The sequence below is a fragment of the Ailuropoda melanoleuca genome, chromosome 7 (assembly GCF_002007445.2).
Source record: "Ailuropoda melanoleuca isolate Jingjing chromosome 7, ASM200744v2, whole genome shotgun sequence".
Classification (NCBI taxonomy): Eukaryota; Metazoa; Chordata; class Mammalia; order Carnivora; family Ursidae; genus Ailuropoda; species Ailuropoda melanoleuca.
In genome coordinates, this window is record NC_048224.1 from 27,556,657 (window position 1) to 27,578,113 (window position 21,457).

Below are 21,457 nucleotides of genomic sequence, written 5' to 3' on the forward strand. Positions count from 1 at the left end.
TCCCTTAAACAGTCTCATTTACAATTTATTTTTATTCGATTCCTTTACACTTCTTGAAGTGTGTTCATAAATTTGATGCATCCTTTTTTCGCTCAGAGCACTTTGTGTGCCTGATCTAACAAGCAAAACCTTTCCAAGCACCTAAATTACTCTTGCAAATTTAATAAATCAAAATCCTAAATATGGTGAATCTCAACTTCTCATAAACATTCCAATACTGTTTATAAAACTAATCAAATTCTCTTACAACTTTTAATTTAAAATCACAAGTCTAAAATCAATTACTCAATTACATACTTACAGTGTAATCTCAGATATGCCAGATTCTCTTAACAAATCACAAACTCTGCAAATACCAAATATGTACAGATCATTCCTAAATTTAAATACAAATGTATTATTATTATGGGTTTAATGGACTTCATTATTTCTGTATTTAATTTATACCTTCCAGAGGCTAAAAAGACTCCTTTTCACAAAGGGAACTGCTTTCTCTTCCCAAGAAGATTGAGGTCTCCACTCCAGGAATACTTATTTCAGTCGAGCTCAGATTTCTGGCCACTCATTCATTGCCATGCTCTAGTTACCACCTCGGAGGGAAGCCATTGCTTATTGTCCAGAGGTTGTGGCTAGCGCTAGAGACTTAGAAACATAATTGTCCTGCGTGATACCTCTTAGGTACTTTTTAATGAGAGACCAGGGGATTCCAAGTCCATAGTGTTCAAATGAAGTTGTACTCATAACCCATGTCCCTTAGGTGCAAGTTATACCATTACCTAAATTATTTCTCTGATTTGAGTCTGCAACACACACACTCCACCCCACCCCAACCAAGTTTCATCTACTTTCATCCAATGAATCAATTTATTCAATATGTAAATGAATTTCTTATTTTTTCCTAATTTCCCTTTCTGACAGAGATAGCACTTATAATAAAATTTAAAATAATGCTCCATTAGATTCTCTCTGACCCCATGCCTTTGCCTGGCTCTATAGTCAGTAAGCTAATTTTTGTGGCATTGCATTGAAGGTGGGACAAGCCAATGAAAATGTAGTGGTGGCCATGGAAGTTCCTTTAAGAGAACTTTTTGGGAGAGCACAGGTGGCTGACAGTCTCCATTGCATCATCTTTGAATCCATCATGGCAATCATGCTGAGGCCACACTTCGCCAGGGCTGTTTCTAACCACAGATTGAACCCAGCTGGGATACTGGCGTTGGCCCCCTTCTTCCCATCATGGGACACCTCTAACCTTTGCTTGGGAACTCCCCATGGTACTGGCCAAGACCTTCTCAGAACTGCATTGGAGTCTGACACTCTTCCTTCCTGACAATCCTCTTTCCCTCTCTCCTTCCATAGGCAGCAGACCTGCGTCATTGTCTGCAGCCTCTGCCTACTCTCTACTCCAACCCCTTTTGTCCTTCTTAGGTGTTTCTTCTAATAATTCCCTTGCACATTAAACCCTTTGTTGGTATCTACTTCTTAGAAGACTTGAACTAACAGAGGTGGGATATGAGAAAGTAGGCAGTAAGATGATGGGATATGGAGCCTGGCTCACTCACTGGTTGGCTGTGTCAAGGAGGACCCATCCCAAGTGGCATTTGGGGCTGTGATAGTCCTTGGCACAAGGTGATAACCCAACCACTGAAGATTTCACAAGCGGTGATTCGGGGACCTGCACAGAGATAATAAGAAACTGAGGGCAGTTAACAACAGTTAAAGGTTAAGTGTGAGAGCCAGAGCTCTCCTTGGTAAATTACAAAGAAATTCTTATCTTTGCAATGAAAGCAATCAGGACTTGATAGAGTTGTGGAGTGCCATAGATGTTTATTTTATTTATTTATTTTTTTAAAGTTGGAGTTGAACTATGTGCATAGTTGTATTTTTTTTTAAAGATTTTATTTATTTGACAGAGAGAGAGAGCGAGAGAGGGAACACAAATGGGGGGAGTGGGAGAGGGAGAAGCAGGCTTCCCACTGAGTGGGGAGCCCGATGTGGGGCTCAATCCCAGGACCCTGGGATCATGACCCAAGCCAAAGGCAGACACTTAATGACTGAGCAGACACTTAATGACTGGGCCATAGATGTTTAAATGCTCAGCCAAAGTTGGTCTGTTGTGCTAAAGGTCCTGGCTAGGAAAACCTCCGACTTTGAAACATGGGTGGAGACTTCTGGGTGATGTCCCCAAGAGTTTTGACTGTTGACATACCTGAACTGCCAGAGCTTACAGAGGTGGCCAACTCTTCTGTAGTAGGAACTAGCACTTCTTCCTTTCAGGAAACCTTTTACTCTCTACCCCCTGACCCTGAGGAAACAGGAGTCTTATCCTCAGAATCTATCCCCACTTCTTCAGCTGGCTGCCATGTTGATAACTAGGGTTAAATCCCAGCATAACTTGTTCTGGGACATGGTGAGTCCCAAGGAGGAGGTAGAAAAATTAGCTAGCACATACCAGGGGAAGCCAGGGGAGTAGCCCTAGGATTGGATTTTGAGAGCAGGAAGGAGGCTGGAACATGAAACTGAATAAGAGGGAATTTATTGACTTGGGGGTATTTTTTCAGGATACTAAGATTTCACACTCTGGCAAGGACTCCAGGGTTTGAGGCAAACTCACTGCTGGGACAGCTCTTAAAAGCTTGGCAATAAGGGCACCTGGGTGGCACAGTTAAGTGTCCAACTCTTGGTTTCAGCTCAAGTTGTGATCTCACGGTCATGAGATCAAACCCCACATCAGGCTTTGTGCTCAATATGAAGTCAGCTTAAGACTGTCTCTCCATCTCCCTCTGTCCCTCCCCTCTCACTTTCTCTCTTTTTCTCTCAAACAAATAAAATCTTTATTTTAAAAAAAAATGCCTGGCAATAGTGATGGCCACTCTGACCAAGGTGGAAATGCCTGAGCTGCACTGCGAGATGGTAGAGGAGGGATACGAGGGCTCAGGGAGGTGGGCATGCTGGAATGGATATCTCATTTGAGGCCAGAAGACCCACCAGAGGATTATGTTCTATGGAGACCCAAGGACTTGCCATTCACCAAACCATCACGTTTGTGCTGATAAGCAGGGTGGTGGCTCTCCTTTGCCAGTAGGAAAGGTGGTCACAAGGCTGGGTTTGTAGACAGCCAAGGGGACTATGGGCCCTGAAGTAACAGAAGCCAAGTGGCTGCTCTATCCCCCCATGCCCCGCCATGAGAGGAGGGGCCCCAATATGGCAATGATCAGCCAAGTTGAAGAAGCAGCTAATTGGGATTGATCCTCTGTAAGTCATGGAGATGTTAATAGAGCAATACATCTGTTATAGACTTTATGTTTGTTTTCTCCCCAAATTCACATGTTGAAACCTGAACTCCCAATGTGATGGTATGAGCATGTGGAGCCTTTGGGAGGTAATGAGGTGTAGATAAGGTCAAGAGGGTGAAGCCTCCATGGTGGGATCTGTGTCCTCATAAGAAGAGGAAGAGAGTAGAGCAGCTCCCTTCCCTACCCCCTGCCCCCAACTGTGTGACAGTAGGGCAAGAAGACAGCTCTCTGTAAGACAGGAAGAGGGCTCTCATCAGGAACCAAACCAGGTGGCACCTTGATCTTGGACTTTCCACCCCAGAACTGTGAGACATGAATGCCTATTGTTTAAGCCACCCACTCTACAGCATCTTCTTATAGCAGCCTGAGCTAAGTCGGCATTCCTAGGGGCAAAATAGACAGTGAGCCAACCAGGGCGCTGCTTGAAATCTACAATCAGAAGATAAGAATGGAGGAGCAGGAGGCTGAGGATGGATGGCTGCCCCAATAAAAACATGTTCATAGACCTGAGCCAGTTTTCATACCTGGAACCCGCTGACAGAAGAGGAGGCTCTTAGGAGGAATGATCCCAAAACACTACAACAAGTTTATAGGGTGATGAGTCCCCCATTCCTCCTGCAAGGGCTCTAAGCACATTTACTGGGCAGCAGCGCACAATCTCTGTCGCGGCTATTGGAGTCTGTGACTGTAGTGAAGAGTCAGCTATAAACAATACGTAAACAAGTGAGTGTGGCTGTGTTCCAACAATACTCTATGGACACTGAAAATCAAATTTTATATCATTTTCACATGGCACAAAATACTCTGATTTCCCCCCCCCATTTTAAAAATACAAAAACCATTTTTATCTTGTAGGCCCTAAAAAAATGAGCAGGATGCTGGATTTGACCCACAGCCCATTATTTGGTGATTCCTGATCTAGTGTGTTGACATTTGTCAACTTAACATTTTTGAGAATCACTGACTGACTATATTTCCCTTGGTCCGTGCTGCTCAGGTTTGCTTCTGTTTGAGGACAAAAGCCTTTTCTTATGCCTTCTCTCCCAAGTCTTAAGTCCCCCCCTTCCCCTCAACAACCCCAACTCTTGTTTTTGAGCTTTCAAGAAATCTGGAACCAGTTAACTTTATAAACTCCCTACCAAAGTATGACCTAATTTTACGTTATTACGTGGAGCAGTTTTGTTTCCGTTCATCCATCACAACATTTACCATTATCCCCCACTCCCCAAAACCAAGCCCTGACCCTTGCCTTTAGGTAACAAAGATCCGATAGTGTGTTTTCCCAAATAAAACCATCATCCACTAAGGTGAATTCAGCTTTCATCTCTAAAATGCAATCACGCTGGCAAGCAGCTTGTAGAAGAATATATTTAATCCCTGCCACACACGGTCAACTTGAGCCTCACCACAATTCTATGTGGATGGACAATCAGGAACTGGCAACTTTGTGAAATTGCCTGGAGACTCTAGCATCACGCCAAACACTTCAGTGGATGGAAAAAACGGAAGCATAAAACAAGAGTGGCTATTATTGTCTTCCCTGTTATTACCCTGTCCATAGAAAATGATTCAACCAGCCCCAGGGGCTGCACACTCAATTGTCTTCAGAGGCCAGACTGATCCCAAAAAAGACTAGGTATAGGAAAGTAGGGAATGGTGGGGACAGGGCCAAACTAAAACACGTACTTCTCATTTCAACAGATTCAAAGTAAAAACATATCCCTGCATAGTAGTATGCTCATTAAATAAAACACGTCCATGGAAGAGATGCACCTTGCAGGCCATCAGCTTGCAACCTCTGCATCTGTGTTTATCATTTATTTAGCTCATTCTTGCACAAGGCTCTGAAGAGCAACATCCTGAAAAGTGCCCCCTTGTACTCCCCGAATTCAGTCCTTTCACTCATGTCAGGGAAGGGACTTGTCCAAAGCCATACACCCAAGCTTCCGTAGCAGACCTGGGATTCAAACCCAGTTCATCCTAAGTCCCAAGCCATTGCTCCCCCATTCCCTGCATCTGTTGAAAGAGTCCAAAACAGGAGGATGCTAAGACTGGCAGAGTGAGGCCTGTAGCTGTTCATTCTGGCTGTATCACTTAATTAATTCACCCACCAATTGGCTGAGCAAATGAAAAAAAATGAGTCAGCTGGCATTATGAGTAAGCAGCTCCAGCTGCCTCACGCCGGCCAGAGCTGCCCTATATTTGAAGGTCAGACATCAGAGGCCCAGCTCTCCACATGGAATTTAACCACTGGGGCCCACATGATTAAGGAAGGAGAATGGATACTCACAGACTCTGGGTCCCAGGCAATCAGAGCCATGTAGCCACCTCCCTACCCTCCCACATATGGCTCAGATGATTTAAATATCACAGCCACAGGAGCCAAACACTCTTTTCAATGTCACCCCAATTAGGGGGCTTGCAAGGTTGGATGGGCCCTTAAGGGAAACACCAGGGACACCTGCTAGATGAGAGAATGAGAGCCCCACAGTTACGGAGACGCAGCACCCAAGCATTCTCCTAGGGAAAATGGGAAACTTCGGAGTCCAGCTGTGCTATGGGATCTTGAGCAAATCCCGGCACTTCTGGTGGCTGCTGCTGTTAGATGGACTGATAGGATCCTTACCGTTCACATTGGACAGTGTTCTCGTGAGGAACAAGAGCCATAATGAAGGTGAAAATATTATGTGAAGAGGAAAGCAGTGAAGAATTTTGGCTGTTAGTACAGACAGCCCATAAGGTGGCAATTGAGTGGGAAAGGCTAGTAGAAATCTTTTCTAAGGAGTAAGTTTGTGGTTGCTATTATTGCCTTCTAGAGGGCTCTATCCCAGGAGAGGGGAATAGTTGTGCCTCGTGGGGCCCCAGAAGCAAACTGAGGAAGTTGAGCAGGAGGCAGTTTGGGGAACAATAGGAGGAAGACTTTTGTAACAGAGTTATGCAAAGACAGGAGGGACCACCACAAGAGGCAGCGAACTCTCTGTGGTTGGGTGGGTCCACGTTAAGGCTGGCTGAGCATTTGTTGTGAGGGCAGCCAGGCATCCGATGGCAGGGGGAGGTGTGCAGTGAATCACCTGTTGGGTCCCTCCCAGGCCTCATGCTCTGAATTTCGGATTTGGTGAGAAGTAGTTGGGGGGTGCGGAGCCATGGGACCCAGTGAAGGAGAGGAAATTAAACTAGGAATCAGGACCTTGGGGTCCAGGCCAGGCTCTTGCCCAGCTTGCTGGACTCTCCCCTGCCCTCTGTCCAGGGAGCTTTGTAGCCTAAGAGGAATGGCTTCGCCAGGTCAGTGCACCTGGGACTCCTTACCAGTTGCAGATAGCTTTTCAGATGGCTTCTATTGTGAAAGGCCATATTCAATGCTGGGGCAGGTTGCTAGTCCCTTCCCTCCTGGGGACCTTGGTGGTCCCTTCTTGCCATGTTGGGTTAGAGGAGCACCATTCAGAAGCCATAGCTTGAAGACCAAGGGCCCTTCAGCTCTGGTAATCCGTGGGTTTTCCACAGCATTAGGATTGGGTTCTAGGATCAAGTGAGAAGACAGAAGCTCCTTTTCACAGGTTCTCAGTTTTGTCACCTAGCCACAGCCCTCTCACAGCCCTAGCCCCTATTTCTCCCCAGTGTCCATCTCCACTGCCCTGAAAACCAAAGGTGGGAGTGTGGATATGCATGGGAAATGACTTGATTAACATCCTGGCTGTGTCAGAGATGTAGGATGAAAGGAGAATGTCAGAATTATGAAAACATGTCCATGTCCCTGGGGAAATCAGTCCATTTTGATATCCTGGGCTTGCAATTAGTCTGTGGGGAGCCAGAGCCCTGTGATTCCTGCGTTGCCATAACCATCCTGGGGCAACAGCACAGACAGCAGCCTCAACTTGGGGGTGGGGAGTGAGAAATGCAAATCAGGCTTGATAATGCAAGCTCACTCCCTTCCAGTGCAAAGCACACTTCAATTCCTAGTTTATAACTCCCCACTTTGCAGCTGATCTTCAGAAAAGTAGAGACAATTAATCACCCCAGATCACCTATGAATCTGAATTTACCTGTTGGCATATGCATTTTCCCCTCTGTGAGCTCTTTGAATACAGGGAGGGTGTAGTGTCTGAGGTGGAGGCTGGAGGGGCTCCACACAGTGCCCCTCCGAGGTCCTTTACCAGTCTGTGTATTGCCTTCCTCCCCTGCCTGCTGTGTTCTTTTGCTTCCAGTGGTCTACACCAGTGACTCCCCTTCAGTGTCCTGCCCCAGGCAACCAGAAAACTCTTCCCCAAAGTGCAGGCAGACTGAAGTGTCTGGGAATTTAGCTTTTCCTTAGCTAATGACTGGCAGATGCCCAGCTCCCTGGTCTTGGGACAGGACAACCTAGAGGCATGACCTATACTCCAGAGCACCCAGAAGGATCAGGTCAAAGCTGTTCTGTGTGGCACGGACATCAGCCTCCATGCCCCAATCCAGCCCTGCCATTAACCCTTCCTGTAGAAATTCTGGAGTTGCCACTATGGAGGTCCACTACCATGGGTGGTTTCTGGGAAGTGGTGGCATAATGGGTAGGCCTTGTAAGATGAGAAGTGTGCGAAGGGAGTGGCATTTGCAAAGGCACAGGGGTGCATAACTTGGGGGCAGTGAGAAGACACAGGAAGGCAGGTGAAGAGGGGTGGAAAAGGCTGAAGACTACAAATGCCAGAGTAAAACGTTTTAGATTTATATTCTAAGCCAGTTTTTTGCCCAACATTTCTTAGCAGCCAAATCCTTTAGAAAAAAGAACATCTTATATCAATGCCTTATTATAAAACAGATAATGGCTAAGAGTGATCAGCTAGTTTCTATGTGCCTTACATGGATTGATTCCCTAAGTTCTCCCAACATCCCTACTGGGAGGGTGCTATTGCCATGCCAGGTTTACTTTGGTTAGAGGGCAGGTGGGCTTTGAACCAGGCCTCCCAGTGTCAGAGCCCTCTGTACTCAAGCACTGCGCTATGTTCCACTCGCCGTCTTTGTTTGGAGTGGGGCTGGGGGCTGGTGCTTTGCTTGCTCAGTTTTCCCTTTCCCTGACAGTGGGCCACCAGGCTCCCCCATGTGACAACGTGGCTCCAGGGCAAAGGGTTTGAAAGTGCTGTTCTAATCCACTCCAGGATTTGAAGGAGGGAACTTAGTCACAGCTTAGCACTGTGTGGAGAGGGCTGGATGGAAGAGGGTCCCACTGAGAGAGAAGAGGTTGGACTAGGTGGAGGCAGGAGGCAGAGCTGGGCCTCTTTATAGCTGGAGGTCAGGGGATTCCCCTTCTAAGCCCAGCCCTGCTGCTGACTCTGTGGTCCTGAGGGAACAAGCCTCTGCTCCTCTCTGGGGTCTGTTTCTCGATTGTACCACCAGAGGGTTGGATTAGGTTAGCGCTTTCCAAGCATTTCAGCAGTAATATTCAAACACATTTGTCAGTGGAAGTCCATTACCTAAAACTGACAGGAGTGACATTATTATAAATTTATGTTTCATTTCTAATGTATAAGCACTACTTATTATAAAGTCAACCAATGAGGATAATGAGGCCATTTCAGTAACCCAAATAATTTGAAATCAGGCATTATAAATAATAGTTGCAATCCAGTATCCGTATCAATATCCAATTTATTTCAGTATTTAGATTTGGTTTCACTGTATTATTAAAATCCTGTTCTACTGCGAATAGTAGTTGCAAATGGTAAAAGATTTTCAAAACACTTTACCTTCCAATCTCAGAACATTCTCCGATTAAATTGATCTAGGAACTTCAAGAGGAATAATAGGAAATTATTTTGTTTCAGCGTTGAATTATTAATAATACCTAAGCCCTGCTCTCATTCCTTAAACAGTCAGTATTAAATTTGGAAAAAGATGATGAATAGGTTTCTTAGTTTAAATATTCATTATTTTGTAGAAACATACTTTTCAAATGCAGCATGAAGGGTGTCCAGGGTTGTCATTTAAGAAAATCTCACACCTCAGTGCCCATCTCTGACAGCTCTTCACTCAAACTTTCCAAACAGTCAAATTTATCTTGTTTTGCATGTTAAATCCAAGCTTTGGGATTCATTTTTATTCAAAACACATTATCTAGAATAGTAAGCGGAGTAACCATGGGACCGTACTGAGCTCACTGAGTTAACAGATCAAATAGGAAGTGCCTGGGGTACCTGGGTGGCTCAGTCAAGTAAGCATCTGCCTTTGGCTCAGGTCACCGTGGTCCTGGGATCGAGCCCCACGTTGGGCTCCCTGCTCAGCGGGGAGCCTGCTTCTCCCTCTCTCTCTGCCTCTCCCCCCTCTATGCTATCTCTCTCTCTCTCCCCTTCTCTCAAATGAATAAATAAAATCTTTTAAAAAAAAAAAAGTGCCTAAACTCACACCCAGCTATTGGTCTGACACAATAGTATCAGATTTCTGGCACTTTTACCCACTCCGCTGTTACTCCTCAGCCCATCTTCAGTGCCCAAAACAGGCCTCTAGCTGTGCTGGACATTTAATTGAGCGCTGTACATGAATTACCTAGGACGATGTGACATGTGAACTCATGTCCAGGCCTGAATTATCCAAGGAGGGCAGTACAGCGAGACAGGTGAGCAACCTTCCCAAGCAATGGCTCATCTGCTTAGAATACACACGGGAGCCCAGGCTTACCATGCAAGCTTTATCATGAGGGTAGTATAGAATCTCACGGTACAGCATGTTGGCTAGCCCCCATGAACTAAAATTTAAAAGCATGCACAACATTTTTGTTTCAAGATTTAAAATAATTTAGGATATATGTTTGGACAGTGCTTGGTGAAGTTAGTAAAGGTCTCCTTTGGATTCTTGCAGGCCCTAAAAATCCCATTTTGGAAATCATAAGCCTTGACAATCTCTCAAAGGCCCTTCCTGGGCCAACATCTGAGGGCCATCCAGCCCTCACTGGGCACCAGCATTGTCAATAATTGATTCTATTTTATCCTCCCATCCCCCAACCCTGGATGTTTCAGGAGTAGAAAACCAAGCCCTCCTGGTCCTCCCCACCCCCAGCCTGTGGGATTCCCTTCTAGGAAAGTCATTACTGCCTCTCTTGGTTGTCTGCCAGCTCTAAAGTGTCTTTTTAATTGCATCTAATTTGGCCTCATCTCATTAAATCCTTAATTTAAACCGGAGCGATCCCTCCAGCTCCGGCTGCCTAATGACAAAGCGGCCCGCACTCCCTTCCCCCTTCAGCACGGCTCCCAGGTCAGGGCTGCTCTCATTTCCAGGTGGTCTCTCTGGGAGGCTTCTGACAAGTGGCTGTCGTCCTCACCATGCTGAGTGTGGAGCCGAGCCAAGAGGGCTTCCCAGGAGCAGTAATTACGGGTAAAGGCTCAACCCTCCACCCCACTGGTGCCCCGGCTCACAGGCCCAAAGTCACTGCAGTGACAGCATCCAATTCTAGTGGTGTAAGAATAGGAGCACAGTGAGGAGAAGACACTGAAATTAAACAATAATAAACCTATGATAATTACAGTAGCTAGTACCTCATGCTTTAGATACATTATCTCATCAGGGAAGATGTCACTGGCTTCATGCAGCAGGTAGGGAAATTCAAGCTCAAAAATGGAAAACAACAGGCCTCAGGTTATGAACACCACTTTGCCTGGCATTGATGGGAGGCCATCCTCATTTCACCAAGTGCCACCTCATCTCCTACTGGGCTCACCCTTGGTTACTCCTCTTCAGTCACTTAGCCAGCTCAATGCTTCTCAGTTATGTTAGCACATTCCTGCCCCAGGACTTTTGCACTTGCTGTCCCCACTGCCTAGAGTGCTCTTCCCCAACATGTTTATCTGGCTCACTTCGTCTTTTCATCAGCTATCAGCTCAAACCTCCTCTCTCCAGAGAAACTTTTCTTGACCTCCACCATCACCCCTTCTTCACTCTCTATATCCTTACCCTGTTTTGTTTTTGTTGTTATTTTTGTTTTGTTTGTTATTGCTGGTAACACTTATGACTAGTCCCTACTAAATTATTTATCTTTAAAAAATGAAGCACTGTGAAAGCAGAGATTTTCTGTCCTCTTTACTGCTCTATGCCTACTACCTAGAACAATATCTGGCACATGCTAGGTCTAATTTGTATTTACTGCTTGACTCCATCATGGCAATGTCTAACTCTTTCAGGAGGATGTACACATTCTAGCACTTCTCAACTCCAGTGGTTACCAGGGTTGAGAACTCCCCTTTCTCTGAATTGATTCCACCAAGGAGAGGCCAGAAGAACATTTCCCTGGGAATAACCTCCAAGACTGCAGCCTAGGGACCTTAGGGTCAGGTTCAGGGTTGAGGCTTGCTGCATTGCTGTGGACCTTGGGAAGCTGGTTGCCATAGAAACATCTATTGCTTCCTAGATTCTTGCCACAGAGTGGGCTTCAAGGCTGCTCTGAGCTCTCTGCACTGCTGGGATCTGAGATAGAGGCACCAGGGCTGAATGAGAATGGATTAGGCCTCTAATTCAGTCCGTCCTGGGCAAGTCCCCACTCCCATCTAATCCTTGGCTTCCTCATCTGTAAGATGGGGCTTATCAAATACACTTCATAGGGCTGTGGGAAAGATTCCATGAGATGATGGATGTAAAGGACTGGCACCCAGTTCAACAAATTCCAGCCTCATTCCTGGTTTTATAAAACTTCAAGAAAACTGGTAAGTGACTTTATGAAATTCAGTATTTCCTTTGGATATAAACCTGTCAAGGACTGTGAAGGTCTGAGATTTTTCCCCCTACTTGAAAGCTGCCAAACCAGCCTGCCACAGTTACATGGAGGGCAGCAGAACACATGAGACTCCTGGGTCAGAGACAAAAGACTTTACTGCCCTTGGTATAGCAAGCAGTATGAGCTTCCTGCTCACATCAGTTCCCTTCCTTCCCGTGTCCCACAGGGGATCAGAGCAGCCTCAATGGATATTACATGCATAACAGGTATGTGCCAAATCTGAGGAGACCCAAGTTTAGATGACCCGAATATTTTACAATGGCTCATACATAGATCTGTCGTTGGCCCAGAGAGAGACATTACCTTTATTTCATTGGACAGCAAACACACCTGCCCCAGAGAGAGAAATGATCTCTGTCTTCCAAGGCTGTTTTCTATACAAACATCCATGAAAAGAGAGTCTGGAGTGAAAGTTGACAGTATTTCTGTTTGTAAGACAGGCAGGAACATGAGAAATCCATGAAGAATTGTCTCCCATAAGGCCATGTACAGAAGAGATCTGCAGGAGTGGGCAGTTGTGGTGAAGAGGTGTGCGCTGGGTAGAAGGAGCTCCTTGCATTTCTAGTTCTTTCCATGGTGTTTTGAGTGAGCCTGTGTGGCATACATTGCTGGCCTGCTCACATCCCACCTAACCTTCCTTGGGCAAACACACCTTCTGGATTGCTAGGTGCAGGAGGTTCCAAGTGGAAGGAAAGCTGAGGTTGGAAGCAGAGTCCTTTGGAACTGCCAAGGGCTTGGTGCATGGCAGTGGCCATCTCTGAGGGACCTGAAGAATCTGCTTGAAGGCCATTGTAGCCTGATTCATAAAACTCCACATTGTTATCTGCCCATCAGCACAGGGAGCAACAGGGATGACAATATCCCAGAGATGAGCTGGCCTGTCATGTGTCCCCATTCCCATCTTACCATCTGCAGGCACGTGTTGAGGGGCACTGCCTACCTCATCCCCCTCAGGGAGAGAAGAAGCTCCATATACAAAGAGGGAAGGACCACAGTTCCTCCATGGTTCATTCAGTGAGCATTTCATGAGCACCAACTGTGTGCCCAGGCCTGAGCCAGAGGCTGGGGACAGAAACTCATTAGGCTTGGTCCTTGCCCTGTGGCACTCTTAGACTGGCTGGGGAGATAGAAAATGGACACAGGCACTACACTGAAGGATCATAAGAGCCATAGTGGAAGTGGGTGAGGAGGAGATGGCTCCTCAGGGGTGGGCATTTCTGAGTTGAGTCTTGAGGGATGAATGGCCAGAGGAGGGGAGGCAGAGCACAGGAAGACATGATGGTGTAAAGAGAGGCAAGATTCTAGAAGTACAGGGTTTTTCACTTTTAGCCTGCAGGTAATGAGGGGCCACTAAAGGTGTGTACATCAATTCTAGTTTTTTTTTCCTTATTACTGAAGTAAAACATCCTATTAGAGAACATTTATAAGAGATTTGTTACCAAAGAACAGAATACAAATCCCCTTAACTCCTCCTCCCAGGGACAACTACTGTGAACAATTTCCTTCCGGTCATTTTCATATAGACGCCCATTCACCCAATCCGGAGCCTGGGATGGCTTATTCTTTTGCTATCCCTCATAGCCTGTGTCTTCTTTTAAAAACCTGAATGAGGGACACCTGGGTGGCACAGTCAGTTGAGGGTCCGATTCTTAGTTTCAGCTCAGGTCACGATCTCAGGGTTGTGCGATCGAGCCCCACGTCGGGCTCTGCACTGAGTGCAGAGGCAGCTTAGGTTTCTCTCTTCCTCTCCCCCTACTCCTCCCTCCCCCCCGCCCCCCCGCAATGCACATGTGTGCACTCTCTCTCAAATAAATATATCTTAAAACAAATCAGTAAGACAAATCATGTTATTTCACTTTTTCTAACACACACTTACAGCCTCCATCTCTTCCCTATCCCTGCCAGGATGCTGGGACATTCAGACTCAGGCACTTTAGGAAGTGAAGGAGCACCTCACCTTCCCTGGGCCCCCAGATTGCAGGGAGAAGGGGATAATGGCTCCTAGCCCGGCCTTTCTGTAGTGACTGCCCCTACTGGCCTGCATGTGGTCATTACCAGTTGCCCTGTGGTCTCTGAGCCTGGGCATTGTGCAGGCAGAGTCCAGCCTCCTTGAGGGCACTCAGCCATTCCCCTCCAAGGACTGCCATCTCCCCTGGCACTTGAGAAAAGTGGGTGTGGGCCCCGGCTCCTGACAGCCCTGCTGGGGCACCTCCCCTCTCACAGCCAGCTCTTCTCTCCCTGCCTCCCTTGTGTGAATCCTTCAGCAACTCAAGAGTTTTGGAAAACAAAGGCCAGGTGGGAACCGATGACTGCAAGCAGTTCTTCCAGAGTCAATGGAGAGTAAAGGCCAGGTTCTTTCCTGGAACAAGGAGGGAAAAGACAGAAGAAACACAGGGAAATATCTAAATGCATTATCTGCTAGAAACATGCACATATAATTTTTTTTTTAAGATTTTATTTATTTGACAGAGATAGAGACAGCTAGCGAGAGAGGGAACACAAGCAGGGGGAGTGGGAGAGGAAGAAGCAGGCTCATAACAGAGGAGCCTGATGTGGGGCTCGAACCCATAACGCCGGGATCACGCCCTGAGCCGAAGGCAGACGCTTAACCGCTGTGCCACCCAGGCGCCCCACATATAATTTTTAAAAAAAACCCACAAACCTCTGCCTCATTCCTTTGACAGTGCAGAGTGAGTGCCCTTCCTTCCTGCAGGTGGATGAACACTCAGAAAATCCTCATCTTCCCTTGATCATCCTGCTCCAGGGGGAGCAGGGATGGGGCTCTCCCTCCCCTACAGGCTTGATGAAGAGGCAGGTAATGAGGCTCTGGGCAGCAGCCTCGCCTTCACACTTATTCCTGATAATTGGTCACCCCTTTCAAGAGCAGGTGGGTGCTGATGCAGTAACTGGCGGGGGGGGGGCCCCCCCGCAGGGCCAGCCCTCCAGGGAATGGAAAGGTGTTAATTGCTCTTCCCCTTCCCCAGGTGGATCCCTACAAGGAGGGAGCTTTAAATCCAAGTGATGTCCAGGAGAGTCCCCAGTGATGCCAAGGGCAAAGGCTTAGTTCTTCCCTTGATACTGTAAAGCGAGTAAGGTTGACAGGCAATCCTGAAGGACTTGCTGAGGTCCCTAGCTGGTGAATGGGCGAGCTGGGACATAGAAGCCAGGGCTGTGAGACTCCCTGGCTTGTGGCTTGACCGCCCTGCTGTCCTGTTTCATGCAAAATGGATTGAAGGGAGGGATCTAGCTTAGGTGACTCTCACAGTCCTTTCTAGTTGAGCTCTGCAAGTCCGCTAGCCTGAGGGACTGGAGCAGGATCGGGGTTTGAGTCCCTTTCACGGCAGGCTTCTTTGCTGGAAGTGTTTGTTCAGGGCATTGTTCTCTCTTAATAACACTCCACACCCAACACATTTTATTCATTGGAAATTACCTTCAGTCCAACATTTTATCAGCCTGACCCACGGAGTAATTGGAAACAGGAGGATTTCCCTCCAACAATCAGTCCTAGAGAGAAAAAATTATGCCCCCATCAGATGGCATGGCAGCCTGGGTCTGCAGCATGTGGAAATGCCCAGGCGATGTTCCAGCAGGAGCTGAGCATCAGTGTTCCGTTCTGCAGGGGGAGCACCAGCCATGTCTGGAGCAGGGCGGCGGGCCCTGCCTCAGTCACCGTGGGCACTGCAGCAGGCCGGTGCACAAATGCGCATGCGTCTGCATAGCTCACAGTGCCCCCAGACTGAAGAAAGCACTTAGAGACAAGAGGCCTCTCTTAGGGGCTCTGGCTCCGCTGTCCACCATCACCCCAGCCGGAGTCCTGGGGGTGGTCTAAGCCTTCTTTCCTTCACATTCTTTTACCAATCAGTGCCAGGTACCACACCATACCTGCGGCCTCTGAGAATTCTGTCCCTGCCAATATCTTAGTTCATCATCTCAGAATCTCCATGGCCTCCTCACTGGTGTCCCTGACCTCAGTTTACCCCCTCCTATCAATACTCCCTTTGTTACCAGAATGATCTTCATGAAATTCAAGTCTGAGCTGCCTGCTCCCTTGTCTAAAACCCTTCTGTGGTTCCCCACACAGGAGTCTGGCATACAAAGTCTTTTGTGTACTGGCCTCTGCCTCTCTCTCCCGCCTCACTGCTCATTTTCATCCACTGTGTTCTCCAAACATACCACACCGTGTCCCCCCTCCAAGCCTTTGCTGCCCTTGTTCCTATTGCCTAGAACGATCTTCCCCCTGCTCCAGAAGCCCAAATACTACTTATGCTTCAAGGACCACTTCTAATGGTACCTTCAGGCCTTCCTGGGAAGAGTGACTCCTAGGCTTTTTATTCCAGCTTTGGGAATTTTATGTCTGTAGTAAGTAGAATAAACCTGAAACCTTTGAATATATTTCCTTACACGGCAAGAGGGACTTTGCAGATGTGATTAAGTTAAGGATATTGAGATGGGGAGAATGGCCTGGATTATCCATGTGGGTCCAATTACTCATATGAGTCCTTATAAGAAGGAGACAGGAAAGTGAGAGACAGAAAAGGTATGTGATGATGGATGCAGAGCTCAAGTGATGGTGGGGCAAGGAATGCAGGCAATATCTAGAAACTGGAAAAGGCAAATAATTAAGTTCTTCCCTACAGCCTCCAGAAAGGACCGTAGTCCTCCTAAGTCCTTGATTTTAGCTTAATGAGACTCATGTCAGACTTTTGACCTCCAGAACCATAAGATAATATATCTGTTTTGCTTTAAGTCACTAAGTATGTGGTGACTTGTTACAGCAGCCATTGGGAACTAGTACAACGTCATATTGGCGGTGGTTGTTCATGTGTCTCAGTCGCTGGAGACAAGGCTGGGGCTGGTCCTCTCCTGTATCTCTAGTTCCCAATACAAGGTCTGCCACAGAGAGGATGCTTCACAAACACTGGATGAGTGAGTAAGTGAGACATGTCCTTCCCTTGGCCAGGCAGACCCACTGTGGACATAGGCCTTTGAGGCTTCTCAGGCTGAAATGAAATGGAATTGATTTCATTTCACACCCAGAAAGCATGGTTCCCTGTGCTACTAATCCTATTCCCTACCCTGCTGTATCCCAAAACATTATTATGTTGACCCAAAGGCATCCCCCTGGCTATGAGATCACTTAGCCTTCCTGCCCCGGCTCACATCTAGTAACCCCCATGTACATCGACAAGAATGTTAGGCTCTGAGGCTTATGGAACATTAGGGCTGCGGGAGCCTATGCAATCTCACTTTCCACCATTTACAGATGGTGAGACTGAGGCTGAGAGGGGTAAGGAGCCAAAGTGGTCAAATTGTGGCACTGCGGGACTAGGGGGAGAACCCAGGCCAGGCCTCCTTCACATGCCCCTCCCAAGAACCCACATGCTAGTATCAACATCCCCATTTGAGAGGTGAAGAAACTGAGGCACACAGGAGTTAAGTCACTCATCCATGGTCAGCTAGTTAGTGGTGCTGATTTGAACAGATCATTCCTCCAGAGTCTCTCCTCTGCATCTCTGCACTGTATTGACAGATGGGTAAACTGAGGCCCAGAGTGGGTCCGGACAATAGTGGCTGAAGAGAAATCAGGTTATGGGTAAAGTTCAAATCAGAGCTCTACGAACCCATGAGGTGGGACGTGCCTGGGCTAAAAGAAGGCCTTGGTGTTTGCCTTCTTCAATTAGGCTGTTTGCTTCTCTGAGTCCAGAGGATAATTTAACTAATGGTGCTGGTTTTCTGACACTATCGATCGATGAAGATTAAATATGTTTGTCACAGTCAAGCGAACTAATCACTTTATTGTATTTCAAATACTAATTTCATCAGATAGATGTTGGGGGGGTGACCCAGGGGAGGTGCAGGGAGACGAGCACGTGCACAGATCGGGGCGGGCAACAGTGCAATCGATGTGGCCAATCTGCCTAGAGGTATCTGGGATATCAGGTTTTCTGGAGGCCTGCAGCTGTGCTGCTCAGACAAGAGGAATCTGCATTTTCCCTGGCCTCCTTCATCACTGTTCCAGGCCCTCGTGAAATTTCTCAGGAGAGGCAATTTCTCAAGCATTATTGGAAAATGGAAGATGTTTCCAAATAGCTATCCTAAATCACCCCCTAGCCACTAATCCCACAGCCAGTCTGACGCTGCTGGATGCAAATGCTGCCTCTCTGAGCCATTAGCCATCCTGGGAATCACCAATTCATGGCAAAACCTGAAAATGAGCTAATCTGTCTTTCAGGTTTGGAAAGGCTTTGCCATTTCCATAGCTCAGCATGTTGGACAAGGAGACCCAGCGCTTATTAAATCATCCCCTGGCCCTGGAGCAATTGAACAAACTTCCCTCCTAATGAGAGAAAGTATATGCACTTGGGTGCACACACATTCACGTGCATTCCTACACACACCCAAGTTCATGCATGTGCATGGACACACGCACCCATGTAAGCACGCACATGCGCCCTCATGAACATGCACCTAGACCTGAATGAGCAGCCCCACAGATGCACACTCATGTAAACACACATGCACACTCATGTACACACACATGCACGCATGTGTGCACACACTCACAAACAAGATTCAGAAGTTCCCGAGGGGCAAGATATTTTCTAAACACAAGAGACTTGTTCGTCCCCCTGCTCACAGAAGTACCTGCAATGACTTGACTGGGTGACAGTGAAGATGAGGTCAGTTTCTCTGGACGCAACCCCACCACCAAATCCGTTTTCTTATTTTGGCAGATTTAATGACACCAAACAGAGGCCATCAGTTGTAGCCCCTGCAGCTAAAGTATCTGTCTTGCATACTTGGTTTTCTGAGGCTCGGTCTTGTATTGATGGACAAGGGAAGGGGCTAGTTCCCAATTTAGTGTCAGGTGCTGAGGAGTGGCCCACATAGTCCTTGTGCGCTCCTCCATGAATGGCCTCAATAAAGAGAGTCCTTTCTGGAGGAAAACACATGCTTCTGCCTTCCAGAGCCTTCCAGAGCTGCTCACAGAGCACCACAGACTGTCTGGATGTGCTTTACCGGAGCTCTGTCATCAGAGGACAGTCTTTTTTATGGGTGGTGCTTCACATCTGTACAGATTTTTTTTTTTAAGATTTTATTTATTCAGGGGTGCCTGGGTGGCGCAGTTGTTAAGCGTCTGCCTTCGGCTCGGGGCGTGGTCCCGGCGTTCTGGGATCGAGCCCCACATCAGGCTCTTCCGCTGGGAGCCTGCTTCTTCCTCTCCCACTCCCCCTGCTTGTGTTCCCTCTCTCGCTGGCTATCTCTGTCAAATAAAAAAAAAAAGATTTTATCTATTCATTTGACAGAAAGAGACAGAGCACAAGCAGGGGGAGGGGCAGAAGGAGAGGGAGAAGCAGACTCCCCGCTGAGCAAGGAGCCCAAAGCAGGACTTGATCCCAGGAGCCTGGGATCATGATCTGAGCCAAAGGCAGATGCTTAACCGACTGAGCCACCCACGTGCCTCCTGTACAGCTTTCAACAGCAACTCTGAAGTAGGTAGCCTTTGGAATTTGCCATCCTTATTTTATAGATGCAAAAACTAAAGCCCAGAGAGGGGAGGAGCCTCCCTAAGGGCATCCATACAATCAGTGGAAAGTCAGAACTAGAGTTTGGGTTTCTGACTCCGAGACCAGCACTTTATAAAGCTCTGGGCACTCTGCCCAAGCTTTTAGAACCTTGCAAAGCTCTGCCTTTTATCACGTCCCTGTTCTGTGTCCAGTCTTCTACTCATTGCTAGATTTGCTGATTGTGGTTATGCCCTTGAACAGAAGCCCCCAAATACTAATACCATTAGGCCTGGTACCAAAACAAAGGCTGCCTGTGGGGTTGGGTTGAGTAGGACAAGACTCGTGTTCTTGCCAGGCAATCTCTATTTTTAGAAACTTGTTTTTGTGACTTAGAATCTGTGAGATCTGGAGCTTTTGTGGGGATCTTATTCAAGCTCTGGGAGACATCTTTCCCTAGAAATCCTACTGGGTTAAACAAGACAGAAAAAACTAGCGGCACCTCCCCAGGGAAACATTGAAAGAGCAACAACAAACAGATTTGCTGAACATCCTGAATCTTTGAGCATCATTTATATGGGAAGAACTGTGTGCTAAGTGTATAACCTGGCCTTCAGTTTCTTTTCATGCAATGTAACTCCAGATGTTTTACCCCCTAAAAAGATGTTTTTCTACGTGACGGAGTACCCAATTTGCAAAAAACATCCCAGTACCTCCCCCGAGCCAGCAAAACATTGGCAGCATGCCAACCTCCAATGCATTTGTTAAAAGCCAGACCTAGGAAATGTTCCACTGGTGGGTTTTGAGGCCTGATGGATTTGTAATTGGAAGACTTCAGTTCTAGCCTCTGCTCTGCCTTCAACTTGTTGAGTCGCCTGAGGCCCACAGAACATGATACAAAGCTGGCATTGAACGTTTAGCTGCATGCCCTTTGAGCAAAGAAGAATCAAATCTAACAAGATCAAGTGCCTCTGAACACAGGCTAGGAACAGGGAGAAAACACATGTGCAGTAATCATGTCCAAAACATCTCCTGGTCATGGCGTCAGGGAAGGAAATATTCTCTTTCCATTGTCTTGTTGTCTTTGCAGACTCCTGGGAGCTGCCAGCCTGAGAGGTGCCCACAGTCTTACAGGAAGGACCTGGAGGGCACAATGGGGTCCTTGGGCAGACTGGCATTGACATGTGAGGATGGCCACCATGTCACCTTCTCTGATGTCAGCCACTGGCCCTCTCTGTCACAGGTACTGTTGACCACTCACCACTTCCAGAGTCTCTGTAATCCCTTGGTTCCCAAGACCCCACAGGTTCCAGGTGCCCTCTCTCTCTGGCTATTCCTTCACTGAAGTCCCTTTTCTCCAGCCTCTTCCTTGAAGGTTGGTGTTCTCCACGACCATCTTTTTTTTTTTTTTAAATCGGTCATTCAGTCAATCAATCAAGCAATCAAGAAAGCATTTATCGGGGGGGCGCCTGGGTGGCAAAGCGGTTAGGCGTCTGCCTTCGGCTCAGGGCGTGATCCCGGCGTTATGGGATCGAGCCCCACATCAGGCTCCTCTGCTATGAGCCTGCTTCTTCCTCTCCCACTCTCCCTGCTTGTGTTCCCTCTCTCTCTGGCTGTCTCTATCTCTGTCAAGTAAATAAATAAAATATTAAAAAAAAAAAAGAAAGCATTTATCGGGGTGCCTGGGTGGCACAGCGGTTAAGCGTCTGCCTTCGGCTCAGGGCATGATCCCGGTGTTATGGGATTGAGCCCCACATCAGGCTCCTCCGCTAGGAGCCTGCTTCTTCCTCGCCCATTCCCCCTGCTTGTGTTCCCTCTCTCGCTGGCTGTCTCTAACTCTGTTGAATAAATAAATAAAATCTTTAAAAAAAAAAGAAAGAAAGAAAGCATTTATCTATCTACTCTCTGAATCATCTCACGCACACCCG

General features: G+C 47.2%; 1 long non-coding RNA gene across 1 annotated transcript in view; it reads left to right on the forward strand.

Annotated features, from left to right (window-relative positions):
- The window catches only part of LOC117802991, a 157,450-nt gene extending 136,477 nt beyond the window's left edge, over window positions 1-20,973 (forward strand). Inside the window, exon 4 of the long non-coding RNA XR_004626516.1 lies at window positions 20,620-20,973. This is a non-coding gene — a long non-coding RNA (uncharacterized LOC117802991). The remainder of the gene's footprint in view (window positions 1-20,619) is intronic.
- Window positions 20,974-21,457: the final 484 nt, after the last annotated feature.